Source organism: Cryptomeria japonica, chromosome 8 (assembly GCF_030272615.1).
Source record: "Cryptomeria japonica chromosome 8, Sugi_1.0, whole genome shotgun sequence".
Classification (NCBI taxonomy): domain Eukaryota; kingdom Viridiplantae; phylum Streptophyta; class Pinopsida; order Cupressales; family Cupressaceae; genus Cryptomeria; species Cryptomeria japonica.
Window position 1 is genome coordinate 691528322 of NC_081412.1, and position 14787 is coordinate 691543108.

Genomic DNA, 14787 nt, shown 5'->3' on the forward strand with positions numbered 1-14787 from the left:
AATTAATTACTTAAAATGGGACCTCTTAAAGCTTAAATCATTATTTTTTTTAAAAAATGTATGATTTCAGCAAAAATCAGGACGTACCAAAAAGTGGGAACCAGCTTTGTGAGTTCACCCAGGCAATAAATGAAACTACTAACACGTTTTTGTGCAGATTCGATAGTCAAAGACTAAGCTTATCAAACTTCTGACTTGGGTTTTGCAGGTTGCCTTGGAATACAACTAAACTTTGTGTTTGAAATTAATATTTAGGCACCTAGTGATTTTTAAATAGGATGGAATGAATCTATGCTTGATTTGATTGTTGAGTTTGACATTGGAGTAGGAGAGTATGCTCGCATCCTTCTTAGGGTGATCAGAAATCCAGATCTTCAATACCATACTCATGTCTTTGATTGTGTGTCACCTTTAGAGGGCCTGCCTTCCCGACCATTTGCTTTTGCAAGCAAGTGATAATCGTGAGAAGGGAATGACCCAAAGTGAGTACAGCTAGAATACCTTGGCATTCTAACTCACTATAAAAAAATACCCGATGAGCGAAAGATTTGAAGGAAGGGTTACATGGGAATTGCAGTTACTTGGGAAGTGATGACCCTTGAACTCTTTCTCATATCAACATCTAAGTAGGACCTCATGGTCTAAATCGTGCTTGCGCGACTACATTTGTTTGGTATCTTGATGGGCTTAATGTCTCAATCACGCTTGCATGACATCGAGGAGTAACGCTTAACAGAAATCCTTACTAAACACCTTGTTTTTAGAGGCCAAAAACCCTTCTAGTTGCTTGAGAAGGACAAGTTCGGATACTTGGAAGAGATACTAAGTTCGCCATAGGGAGATTTCCATGGGGACTGATGCTTGGCTGCCCTGAGAAGTGAGTGCCATGGAGGGGAGCCCATGGGGTCAAGCATCTATGTATTCTCCTTGAATCCCATAACAAGTCTACCTCTCAAGTACCTAATGTCCTTGCCTACCATAAGAAATATGTGAATGACCATGATTGTATTGAGTCTAAGTTGAAATATCTTGTCTTCTTTGTTTGTCAAAAGTTGAATTGTGTATCATTCCAAAAACAAGACAAATTGATTCAAAACAAGGTTAAACATAAGAGCATTTCATCCAACAAATTTCAAAACACCTTCAAACATGGTTGTCAAACATTGTTCAAAATCTTGTCTCAACATTCATGTCACTTAGATTTAGGTTCATCCTAGGTTGCATTTTGCAAAGTTCATTTTCAACTACCAAGGTTAGGTTTCACCTAAGTCATACTCCTTTGCATATCAATAAAGTCATCCATTTGCATGTGTCCTCTTGCATTAGAGTAATACCATTGTCATACATTCATATTGGCATACCGTAAGTCTCTTCATTAAGTTTAGGTTATTATCATATCATATTAAGGTCACTTGCATAGTAATTGTCCCTTTGCATATAGTGCCAAAACTAGGTTTTGTCATACTCGAGTAATCCAAATCTTTGATAAACCCTAAGTCATTGTTGAGAAGTCTAGATCTTATCAACCTTTTCTTTTTATGTCATTATTGTCATTTGGTCAAACCTAGCTTAGTATCCAAGCATATAGGGGAGACTTTGTCATTTGTCCTTTTGTCACTTGGTCCTTTTGTCCTTTGAGGTCTAGACATCATTTCAATTTCCTAAGGGTCTCTTTTTAGATTTTCATTTCATAAGTTTGTCAAAATCTTGAAAAACAACCAAAAACATAGATTGCATGCTCGTCTATCTAGTTTACATTTAGTTGCATATCATACATTATCCTTGAAAAATTCCAAAAATATTGCATTTGCATAGTGACATGTCTATTGAAACAAGGTTCCAAGCACCAATGATGCAAAAAAGTTTGACATATCAACCGACAATGCAATCAAATTTTAATCGAATGCAATCAGAATTATATCCAACCCAACAACAAAGCAACATTGATCAAACTTTTTGTGATGAAACAAGTCTCCAAATACAAAAACTAGAGGAGAAACTAGCTCAAGAAGAGGAGATATTGGAACAAAGAGTGAAAAAATTGAGAAGAATAGATCACAAATGTCCAAAATGTTTTGAAAATTTCCAGGTCGAAATCTAAAGATTGAGCCAATTGATGTAAGATCTCTTCTTGAATGATCAGACATACCAGCTCTCCTCTCACAAATAGAGATGATGAAACAATTTCAAGAAAACAGACAACATCAATTTCAGCATTACGTGCCTCCACAACAAGAACAAGGTGTTTACTATCAATCAGATTTTCAACCATCACAACCAATTGTTCAACATATTCAACCAACGCAACCAATGGTTCAATTTCAACAATATGTCCAACCAACTATACAATGTCAACAAATGGTTCAACCAATGGTGGAATATCAACAAGTTCAAGTTCAATCAACATATCAATGTCAACAACCACAACCAAACATTCAAAAACAAAGGTTGCAGCACACACAAAGCCAAATTTTGAACATGTCAAACCAATTTGATCAACATCTAGTTCGAAATCAAAACATGACAACAGACCAAAACCAAATTCTTGCCAAACAAGTTCAAATTCCAGATACAACTATGTCAAAACTTTGAAAGAAAGGTGGCTTTATTGCAATGATCTTAAGGAAACTACCAAGTGAGTTCTTTGAGGAAGACCAAGATAATACACTAATGTCTATCAATGCCTCATCCCCCCGCAAACAAATTGACTCTCTAGTGGCATCTATCCCTACACCTCTAGAAGTTTCACAAGAACCTTCCATATTGTCCTCATCAAACAATACACCCAAGGATGAAATTACCCAAGAGCTATCCATAATTGATTGCCAAGATAATCCAGTTCATGATGCACATCCTTGTCATGTTTCAGAAATACAAGACCCAATGCCACCATGCATTTTATTGCCATTACCTATTTTAGAGGACCCCATTCGAAGTCCCTCTTCCTCATGTTCAAGTATTGATTCCTTGCCAGAATCCATCACAAATGTTCAAAGTGCATTTCCTTCATGCCAAAACATTGATCCCTTGTCAGAATCCCCCATGCATATCCAAAGTCCAACCCCATGTCAAGAGGATAGTTTAGAGCATGAAGAAACGTGTCTTGAAATAGATGAAGATCAAGATCTTGAAACCTTATCATCCCATCCAATTGTTGACCAGGATCCCATTTCCCCAGACACTCACAATGATTCCCTTATTCTTGTCCATCCTATCCAAAGTCCTATTGACACTCCATTCCCCGAGCAAGATCAAGATATCCCAGTTCATCCAATCCCAAACGATCCCCTTCCATTTCATGAACACAATGTCCTTTCAAATCCCATTGACATTCCACTTCCTGAGAAAGATCCAGATATCCCTTCCATCCTTTTCGATGATCCCATTGAAAGTCAAGAGCAAAGCACCTTTAAAGAGGATTCCAATGATCTTCCTCCTTGTCAAGATCAAATTATTCCTTTAAATCCTCCACAAGATCCTTTTGTTCCTCCATCTCCTTGTCCTAATGCTCCATATACACTCTAAGATCGTATTTCTTGTGATGATCCCATTATTCCTCCCATTCCATCTCTTGAAGAGCCTATCATTGAACCATGTCCACTACACAATCCTATTCCCCCTCATGATCCTAATTCCCCTCATGATTCTAATGGGTCAGTGCAAGATGTTCATGAACCCTCGACATGCATAATGGGTTCTTCCACTTTGGTGCCATCCGATCCACTTCAAGATCTCATTATTTCTCTCATTTCATATCCACCTCATAATGGACTCGCGTCTTCTTCCCAAAGAAAAGAGTATCCTACAAGTCAAGATATTCATAAAGGCAAAGGAGTAGACCTTCATGAGAAAGAACCCCTCCATATCAAAGAAGATCTTAAGGGTCGTGTCTACACAACTCACTCTCAAGACGTTGGTATCCCTCCATCAAAATCAAAACATACACCTTCCCCATCATACCTTCCATCCATCTTAGGTCCTTATATCCCTTCGTCCTCTATGCTAGGTCAGCAAAGGCACACATCCTTGAGTAAATTTCATGCATCCAAAAGAAGTCCATTTCATTCATATCCATCCATGCATTCCTTTCCCCCTCCAAGCAATTTGGATGCCAAGTATAAAAGTCACAAGTCTAAAAATCCACATGTATTCAAGGATCAACATGTCCAATATAATCGACATGTCAAAAGAAAGCAAAATATGATCTCTAAAGAAAAAGAAATATCCAAAAGGCCACAAAGGCCCACTGAGCAAAATAAAGAAAAGTCAAAATATATATGGGTTCCTAAATCCCTTGTGTTAGCAATGCACTCCAAGGAACCACAAAAGCATGAAAAATCAAAAACCATGTGGATCCCTAAGCAGCTCCTTGAAGCACAAAAGCCTAAAGAAACATCAAAATTGGCATCCAAAGTTGCTATTCCTCCATCCAAACCTCTCAAATTTGTTCCTCCATCACCTCCTTCTTCCATTTTGGGCCCTTATGTCCCAAAATCCCAAGCTATTCCTCCATCCAAATCTCACAATCTGAGATCCATTTTTCCTCCATCAATCCACCACCCCTCAAGGTGTGTGCCAATATCAATCTTGCCAACATTTCCATCCACTCAAGCATAATTCTTCCAATACCCTATCCATTATCCAATGCATATTTTCCATCCTTCGATCCCTTTGATCCCATCCTTTGCATAAATCCTTGCCTTAGTTTCATCTCATTTTCCATGTCCTTATCCTACCAACGTCGTTGAGCATACTTTTAAAGGTCATGGTCCATTTTTTTCAAGGCTACTATCCAAACAAAAAGATGCTTGAGTCCTTCTTCCATCCCCTATCATGTGTCCATCTTCTATTGAAAAAGTCAAAAGAAAAAAAAAAGTGAAAAAAAAAAAGACAAAAGAAAAAAATAAAGAAAAATAATTCGTCCACTGGTGAAAACCTGGCAAACAGGTGCCTTGGGCAAGTACCGTGATGAAAACCTGGCAAATAGGCATCATGCATAATTTATGATCTTCTTGCACACCACACTTGGGGGTAGGTTTCCTCCTATCATATCCTTTTGTCCTTCATTGTTCCATTATCCTATCGAACCCCTATCATTACCCTTCATATCCTATTGTCCCTCATGTCCATTTTCCCTTTCCACCTTTGATCTTGACAAGGCTGAGGATCGTCATGAGAATCATGCATCTTGTTTGCAGCTTTTTAGACCATCAGAGCTTTTGGTTTTTATCCATTTTCTTATTACAACCTTTCATCCATATTCCCTGTCTTATTGCAACTTTCTGCCACTATCCCTTAGCCTCTCCCGACCTTCAGTCCATGTCCCTTATCCATTCTTGGTCTTGCTTATCCTATCCATATCTTATCACTATCCATACACTCTTTTTCATTCCTTGATCTTGATCTGACATAAGGACGCAAAATTTAAACATGGTTTCAAAAACCTCTTGACATATCCCTCATGCCATGTCACTGCTTTACATTGTCATATCCAGTCTCTTGTCCCATCATGCAATAGCCCTTGAAAATTGCATCCATATTGTCTCCATGATAAAAGGCCTTTGTCTTCCCTCTATCCACCATCATTTTAGCAAGCCTATTTATTCACCTGTCATATTCCTTGCCTTGCTAGACGCTGGGGGCAAATAATTCAAAAAAATTGAAAAATGTCTGAAAAAATCATAAAAATTGAAAAATGTCCTGAAATACTTCAAAAAAAAAATTGAAAAATGTTCTGAAAAAATCTCTAAAAAAATTGAATAATGTCCTAAAAAAATCCAAAAAAATCAAATAATGTCCTGAAAAAACGAACAAAAAAAAAAATTTCAAAACATTCAAATTCCAAAAACAATTCCTTTGGCATTTTGCATTTTGTCAATAAATATCCCCTTTGTGCATAGACAGATCACCGAGTATACATCCAATGACACACAATCATACACTGTGCTTTAATGAAATCATGCTTAAACAGATGAACTTTTCAATCAAACCAGACATTCAAACTGATCAAAATTGTCTTATCAATCGAACGTTACCATCAATATCATTTGTCCTTGTCTCTACTATCATGGGTCTTATACAGGGTGTGGTATACTCGAAACCAGACTATGTCTTGTCTTAGACGGGGTACCACATGTCCTGAAATCAGACAGCATGATCATCTTATCAGCACTTTCAACTTTTGACAATGAAGATCAAGATGTTTGTTTGACTTGTTGGAATTTGTGAGTCTTATCTTTTTACTGATTTATCTTTGGCTTCGGTCATGTTCCTATGTTGCTCGATGATGTCACTGAGTGATTTAGAGTGACTGGGATGGTTCATGGTCCTTTTCTTTTTTTGTTGTGATTGATGTTTGTCTGTGATGTGTCTGTCTTTTGCAAAAAGGGTTGCATTTCAGCTCTGGCCTTCAATGCCATGATGCTACGCATCCATTTTGCTACATTAAATAAAGGTTCTCACCTACAAAGTGCATTATTGAAAGCAAGTTTTTCTTCGTCTCTAACTATCCTCTGTCTAATTTCTTCTTACTAACATTTCTTCAGTCAGTCTTGGCAGTCCGTTTGATCCTATCATTTTCTATCATTCTTATCGATCAATTGGCCTCTTCTCTGCATGTTTCCGGCCAATTCCTCGAGGGGGCATGCATATGTCATTATTATTGTCTGGGGCATTTTCATTATTGTTCTTTGAAACAACGCTTAAAATCGCATTGTCTCAAAGAGGGGCAAAATGTAGACACCTAAAAATGGTCAACGCTTGCGAAATCGTACTTTAACATTTACGCATTGCCTCATTTCAGGTTTTTGCATCGCATTTACATTTCTCCTATGTCATGCACTTGGTTTTTATCATTTGCGAGCATCGAGTCTTTCTTCTGTATTCTTCAGTTGTCTCACTTTCGAATTTGGTCTTGTCGATAATAATCTTTAATCATGATTTTGGTCGATCTTGTCAATCTCTTATCAACTTGTCAATCTTGTCATTTTGCGATCGATTTGTCATCGATCGTTGTTTGTCTCAATTATGTCAATTTGGATCAATTTGTCATTGTTCCTCGTTAATTGGTGCATTTTCTCAATCAAATCATTTATCACATTGGTCATTTATCAATTTAAAATCATGATCGATATCAATTATCTTCAATCAAGACCTAATTGTCATTCTCGCATTGCTAATTCATCTTCTAGGGTTTTTTGATTTAATCATTTAACCTTGTGTGTCATTTCTTCCTCTAGGATTAATAAATTAATTATTTATCCTAAGTCTTCTCATCACAATTAAATGTTTATTTAATTGGCTAATTAATTCCTCTTTTTGTGAATTAATTAATAAATGACAAATTATTAATTAATTTACCTAATTTGCATCAATTTTCTAATTTCCAAGTCATCATTTCTAACCTAATTTTCTAATTTCTCCTAAATTCCTAAATGTCTATTTCTATTTCAAATTCATGTCATAAATATTTGCATAGAAATTTGTCATAAATTGTCATAAATTGTCATAAATCCTTGCATAGCAATTTGTCATACACATGTCATAATTTTTCTATTCTTGATTTGAATTTCCATTTGAATCATTATCATGCTAATTTGATCTCTTTCTCCAATTTCTCTATAAATTGGATGAATTAGATCATCGAATTTCTAATCACTTTGTCAAATCACGCTTTGAGTACTCTTGTACCAATGTCAATCTTGCTTTCACATTAGGTTTATGCACTTTAAGGTGAGATCCACAACAAAACTATTTGGAGAAGAAAGAAGAACAATGGAGCTGCATGAAGGAAGCATTTGGATTTACATTTGGTTTGCATAATCTTTTTGAATGTTTCAATTTTTATGTCTCTATTGAGTGTGTTTAGGATTAATCATTGCATTTAAGCTTTCGTGATTGAGCTAATATTAATTGATACTTGCTTTGATGATTTCCAATTTCCTAGCTACAATTTGAATCGATTAGAGATATTGGCTCATTTAATGTTGTATCTAGTGAATATGATAGATTTTATTTTACATCTATAAATTCTTCTTCATGTTCCTATCTTTATTTATCTTTCTTTCGGAAGTTTCATAATTTGATACACATGTTTCAATTGCACTTACAATTTATTTTAATTCAGCTTCTCATTTGTTTCACTTGTACACCTTATCATTTATTTTAATAGTCATATAAATTACTGTTAGCAATAGTCAAGAGGGACGACTGAGAGGGGGGGGTGAATCAGTCTTCACCAGAATATAAAACTTAATCACAAAACATAGATCTAATAAACTATAGTACTAATATAAATAAGAAAATTGAGAGCACAACACACAACACCAAGATTTTGACGTGGAAAACCCGATTAAGGGAAAAACCACGATGGAAACCTACCCACAGTAGTATGTGAAAATAGTAAAATGGGGAATGCACATGCATTCAGGTACATTGCCTAGAGCTCACTACTTAAAAGATAATTTCCCAAAAGGCTACAACCCTCAGGGAAGTCTCACTGACTTACAATAAGATTCAAACTACAATCCAAAAGAAATGAACTAAAAGAGTAGCATCTCTAAATGCCTGATTACAGTTCTAGTTAAGCACATATGTCTTCCCTACAACACCAATCTCTATTCAAACTCAACACTAAAGGATAAATCTCTTGTTCACACATAAACCTCTCTTTGATAATATAGACATAACATCAACACCTAAATTATATGAATAAGACACCTATATATACAAATCTCCAACCTTGATAACAAGGTCGTCTAAACCCTCAACCCTTAATTACATAATTAAAATGAAAGATACAAATATTTATCACTAGAACAATATAATGATTTACATAGCATAACATGGACCTAAATCAAATTCCCAAATGCTCAACTCCACCGGAAATCACGCCAAGATCAACCACAACACGCTACACCACTAGGAAAACCGCATAACATGAAAATCATCACTGGTTGATAGAAACCACCAAAAATAGCACAATGATAAATGTGAATCATCAAAACAAATAGGACACAACTAGGAAACACCAGCAAGCATGTTAGAGTCATCAAGAACACCTGCACCAACACCACTTATCAAATCTTCATCGGTCAACATCTGAAAGCTCAAGAACACAACTAATCAACAACTATCATGAAGAAAGATAACTTGCAGAGCACCAAATCATGATCCATCTAAAATGAAGATAAACAAGACCATCCCAAACAATATCCAAAAAATCTTAGCACAAGATCTTATCACATTGGATTATACCTGAGGAAATACTGAGCTCTGCAGAACAGTAATCAACAAAACAACACTATAAATCAGATCATGAGATCTTCCCAATTTACAATCACCAAAGAAATATAAAGGAGTATGTTGACATCAATAATAACAACATATCCTAGCAGCAACAATGACCAACAATATGCAACAATCTCCCCATTTGGCATTGATGACAACATATGAATGTGAAAAATAGTCAATGCAAAGAAAGAAGATATCTCCAGCAAACTCCCCCTAAGATCAAGACATATAAAGCAGTTTTTCACATGATCTCTCTCCCCGTTTGACAACAATGCCAAAGATTTCAAAATATAAAACCAAAATTACTCTTCCCCTTAGAATATGAAACATGAATCTCTTTCTGCAAAACACAGACTACTCTAATAGAGGTGTTATCATTGATTAAAAATGGGCTTTTCTTTTCCCATAATTGGCTATGGTTTTTATTAATTTTGAGTAAGGTGCATTTTCAAATGCTTCAGCTCTATTTTAGGCCTTAAGGGTTTAGGGTTTTTTGATTTTTAAATCACCCGATGTCTGTTTAAGACCCTCTAGTTTCTATTCTTTCGTTACTTTATCCACTTAAGTAATGGGTCATGGGATCGTAGGAAGTGTCCCCCCTTGTCATTTGCCTAGCCGGTCATGTTAATTAATTGCAAAAAATTTATGCCTTATGTGTATTCCTCCTAAAGTTGTTGGGCCCAGTAAATAGTGTGCATCTCACGGATGGATCTACGGCTTTCGCTATTTCGCTAGGTGAAGTTGCGCATAGTTTAAAACCAGCGAAGTTGCGAAAATGACATGGCATGCCAACTAGGTGGTCTAGTTGGTCAATGAGGGTGAGTGAAATGGCGGTGCATGGCATAAGCTACAACAGTCAGCAAGTGGGGATTAAAGGTTAAAAGGCGAGTCCCAGAGGTGAGTCACGTCGCAGGTTAGGAGATGACATGGCAGATATAGGTGTCAAGAATTAATTAGAGCCTAGTGCTTTCTCTCGGCAAATAAAAAAGCAACATGTCAGCTCTGAAGATGACTATACGCCAGGTGTTCAAAGTGAGTCAAAGGGCCCATCCCTCCCGAAGCCTATTCAGATGGTTAAAAGCCGATCAACTAAAAAATGATCTGACGGCCTGCGCTATTTTGCAAGGGTAAGATGCTCGTGCTTTATACCCTGCGAAATAGCAAAAGTGAACGAGGACCATCCATGTGTCGTGATGGATGGTAATGTGTCTAGGGACACGTGGTCTTAGAAGAAAGTCATGGGCCAGCCAAGGTGGAACCGGCGGTATAAGAGAAAGACACGTGGCCAGCGTTGAGTCGAATGTGAAAGGCATTTCAAGGCCAGTGGTTGAGTGCCACGTGGTAGCACATAGCCAATAGAGAAGCGGGACCGAGCACGGAGCCAAGGCTATTAGTTAGTGTAACGGTCGATCAAGTTTCTTTTGATCGGACGGTCGGTGCTATTTTGTAGGACCAAGCTGCCCGATAGTTATGCTTTGTGAAGTTGCGAAAGAGCGAAAAGAAAGACTTGCAGGAACGTTGTGACTCGTTGGAGCAAAAAATATGAATTCTTCTATTAATTCAATTTTGAAGGGACAGCTGAAGCATGCGGAATCAATGTTGTAGTTAAGACCCTGGGTACAATACATGATTTCCCATCAACCGGATGAAGATATCTTTTTAAAGAATTATTGCAGAGGAGCAGATGCAGAGCTATCTTCTTCAGGTACAGAGCAAGTCAATTCAGTTGCAGAGCAAATTCCTTCGAGTTAAGAACAGGTTTTTTCATACTCATGTGTAGCAATTTTTGTGTGGTGTGTTTTAGATAAGATATTGATTCATCACAGAAGTATTTAGGGGCGGTATTCATTTCTTACATTTTTTTAAATGGCTCCTAAAAGAGAATTTTCGGGCAAAGTCAATTATTCAGAAAGAAGTATCTATGATGATTTTCTTGAACAGTTGACGTTGTCAACTAATCAGGCATCGAAGGCAAAATAATTAGTGCCTAGAGCTCCCCATTTGAAAATAGGAGAAGGACTGTATGACAAGGGTAACTGGTTGAGAGAGCCACAGGTTGGATTGTCTAGGTTGGGGTTATTTAAGATTGGATTTGGAATGAGAAATTCTTCGGCCCTGCAAAACAGTATTTGGAAATTAGATGTTGGGAAATTGGTAGTCCCAGGGGTATTTATGGACATAGATTTGTTGACCCAAATTGCACTCAACTATGATCCAGTCACAAGAAGCATTTGGGATATAAATGGAAAAACCCTTATTGAGATTAATGCTGATGAATTCAGAAATGCTTTTGGGCTTAATGAGTTTACCAATTTTCTAGAGCCCATAAATTTCAAGTCATTAGATCAAATTTATAGTGCATAGAGGAATCATCTCAGGAATGGGCCACTCAAGGAATTTTTTTGTAAAGATAGGTGGGTTGACAGTTGTAGGACCCAACACAGAAGATCCCTTTTCATTGAGTATGTTCACCCTTAGGGCTAAGGGAATGTACTGGGCACTTTGCCAAGTTTTGGGAGAAGATGCTGAAGCAAATATGCCCAATCACTACCTGTTAATGATTGCTCAGATTTTGAATCCTTCTCTTGCAATTACATTTGATTATGCTTCTTTCATTGCTAATGCTATCCATGGAGGGTTAACAGGAATAAAGAATGGAAAGGTGGATAGGCCTTTCGGATGGTATTCACTCCTGATGCATCTATTTCTTTTCAAAGGTGGTGATTACTTTGCCAGTGGACTGGACCTTGTCAAGGAGAAAGAAGGAGAAAAGATGTCAATACAACTATGGAGTACTGTGTTGTCATGGGATAGGGAGGATGCCAATTTCTTGAAGTTTGACAAATACTTTGCATCCAAGATCAGGACTCTCCTCTGCTTGGAGAACCCAAGAATTCCCAAGGTTCTTTTGGAATTCATAAGACCAAAAGAATTCACAGAGAACATAAAAATTGTTCACAATTGGGGTGACATTTATTTGTATCTAGTCTCGATAGTTTTCAGAGTGTTTGGTTTTAGAGGCACCCCATTCTTGCTACCTTACCAAGTCCCTCTCAAAGTGGGAATTGCAGAGATCCCTAGACAAATTGGTGGTGTACAAGAGGCAGAACAGACAGGCAGGGGTAAAGGGACCGTTTTCCCTACAGTTACCATAGCCCACCAATTTGTAATAACAAAAGGGGGTTGGAATTGCTTTGAGGATTTTCTCAAGCCTTATCATTTGTCTACTGCAGTATCCAGGTGTGTTGATCCAGAAGACTTCTTCAATGACATGTTTAGAAAGAGAGCAACATGCAGAGGTAGGCCCCATCAATTTCAGTTTCCTGAAGACCTCATTAGAAATGAGTTTGATCTAGATGAGCAGGAGCTGAAGAAAGAGAAATGGGCGTCTTATAAGAAAGCCTTAGATTTCATGCATTAGTTTGATGCCAGCTATGACCCTTTGTCTAGCTTTTTCCCTCTGGAGGAGAAAATAAAGTTTTTAATTGTTTTCTTTGAGGATGTGATGCAGACCCTGAAGGAGTAGAGGGAAGTTGTAATCAAAGGAAACCCTGAAAAGACAAGAGTGGTCCTAAGTAGGTCATCTTCCAGCAAAGTAATCCCTCCTGGTGATTATACACTACACAAGAAATCTAGTTACAGTGTGCTAATGCCTACAACAGGGGAGCCCTCTTCCTCTAAAGGAAAGAGGAAGATACATGATGTCATTGACATCCAAGAGAGCCCAAAGAAGAAAAGGGTAGGAAAAGAAGTACAATCAGATGCACCTTTGTATTCTCCATCCCAATCCCCTATCCACATAAGAGATGAGCAAGTAGTAGCTGAGAAACTCCTACAGTTAGGCAGTCTAAGAGAAATTGCCTACACTTATGATGAAGTGGAAGAAGGAATGCCAGAGGAACCCCTTGCTGCTGAAATGGACATTACCACCACTGAACTCAAAGGCCAGGAGTGGGATCCTGAGATGAAGCAGGCAAGTAATGCCTTCTTGGCTGACAACAATTTTGTCACATCAGAAGCATTTATGCAGTTTATATGGAAATAGAACATAGATAAATACAATGCTAGATGTGAAAAGAGAAAGGGTGAACAGCCTAATAAAGATCCAACCCTGGTAGAAGAGGAAATAAAGCAAGAGATGATGGAAGAATTCAAAACCATCACCCCTGAGCAAGGGAGAGATATGGTGGCACAAGCTGGAGTGCTTATTTTACCCGAGTGGGATATAGCAGATGCCCTGGTACTAGACGTAGTGAGGAAGGAGACTAAACCCATGGAGGGAATTACTTTCAGTAAGGATAATGCTGCACTCATCATGTGGTCTCTCATGAGAAATGAGAGTAAGAAAAGCAAAGATACCCCAGGGTCAAGTTACCTTGGTGGGATGATGGTGAAGAGAGTGCAGAGTACAGGGGTAGTGGAAGCTGCTAGCACTATGCTAGAGACTGCAAAATTTAGGGTTGTAGTAGCAGAAAAGGAAGCCAAAGAAAAAGAGATCCTCCAAGTCAAGTTGGAAACAATTTTGAATGCCTATAACAGTGCTAAGGAGGAGGTAAGAGGTAAGGATAGCATCATTGCTAAGCTGCAGAGCCAATTGACTGGACAATACCATCAAGGTGAGTCTTCAACACTGATAATCTCCTCTTCTCCTGCAAGACCTCCACCTACTAGCCCTATCATTGAGTTTCCACCATCTCCAGCACCCACCAACTCTCAAATGGTTGAGATTACTCCTCAAGAATTTGAAAATTTAAAACAGGCTCAGGCCTTATATGCAAAGAAGTATGAGGAGAGAGTAAAGGCTACAATTTCCAGTTTTGCAGATACAATGAATGTCTCATTGCTATATAATAATGTAGGTAAAATTTTTGATATATGGAATGAGCTCAGGGGAGATAAGGCCATTTTGACACCTATTTTTGACAAGTGGAGGCCTAGGGAGCAAGATTTAGAGTTTATATGTGCACCTTATGATGAAGTAGGGGCCAATCCTATCATTAAATCCACTTGTGACATCACTAAAGATTTAGTACAATTAGCAGTAGAGGTGGATAATGTTGATAGGAAAGTTAATTTGTGCAAGAAGGAATATACTGATCAAGTTTTTGAGTTGCTCCCAGGAGTTTTTGCTAGCCCAGATCAACCGAAGGATAAACAAATTTGGCTTAAGGAGATAGAAGCCAAACTATCAGCAAGAATTAAAGGAATTATTAATCTAGATGATGCTTCTTTCTTTGTTATAACAATACAGGAGATAGAGAAAATTAAGGCACATTATAGTTTTCTCAATTCAGAAGTCAACAAAATGAGAAACTCTTGGAAAAGGTTGACCAAAGCTAAGGATAAAGTGATTAATTTCTCATGGTCGACCGATGATGTGTATAGTGAGTGGACAACTAAGTATGCCACCCATGATCCGGAATAGTTGGAGAGCGCCCCTGAAAAGGTAGAAGAAGTTACAACCGAACAACCTGTTGAAGAAACTACAGAGGCCGA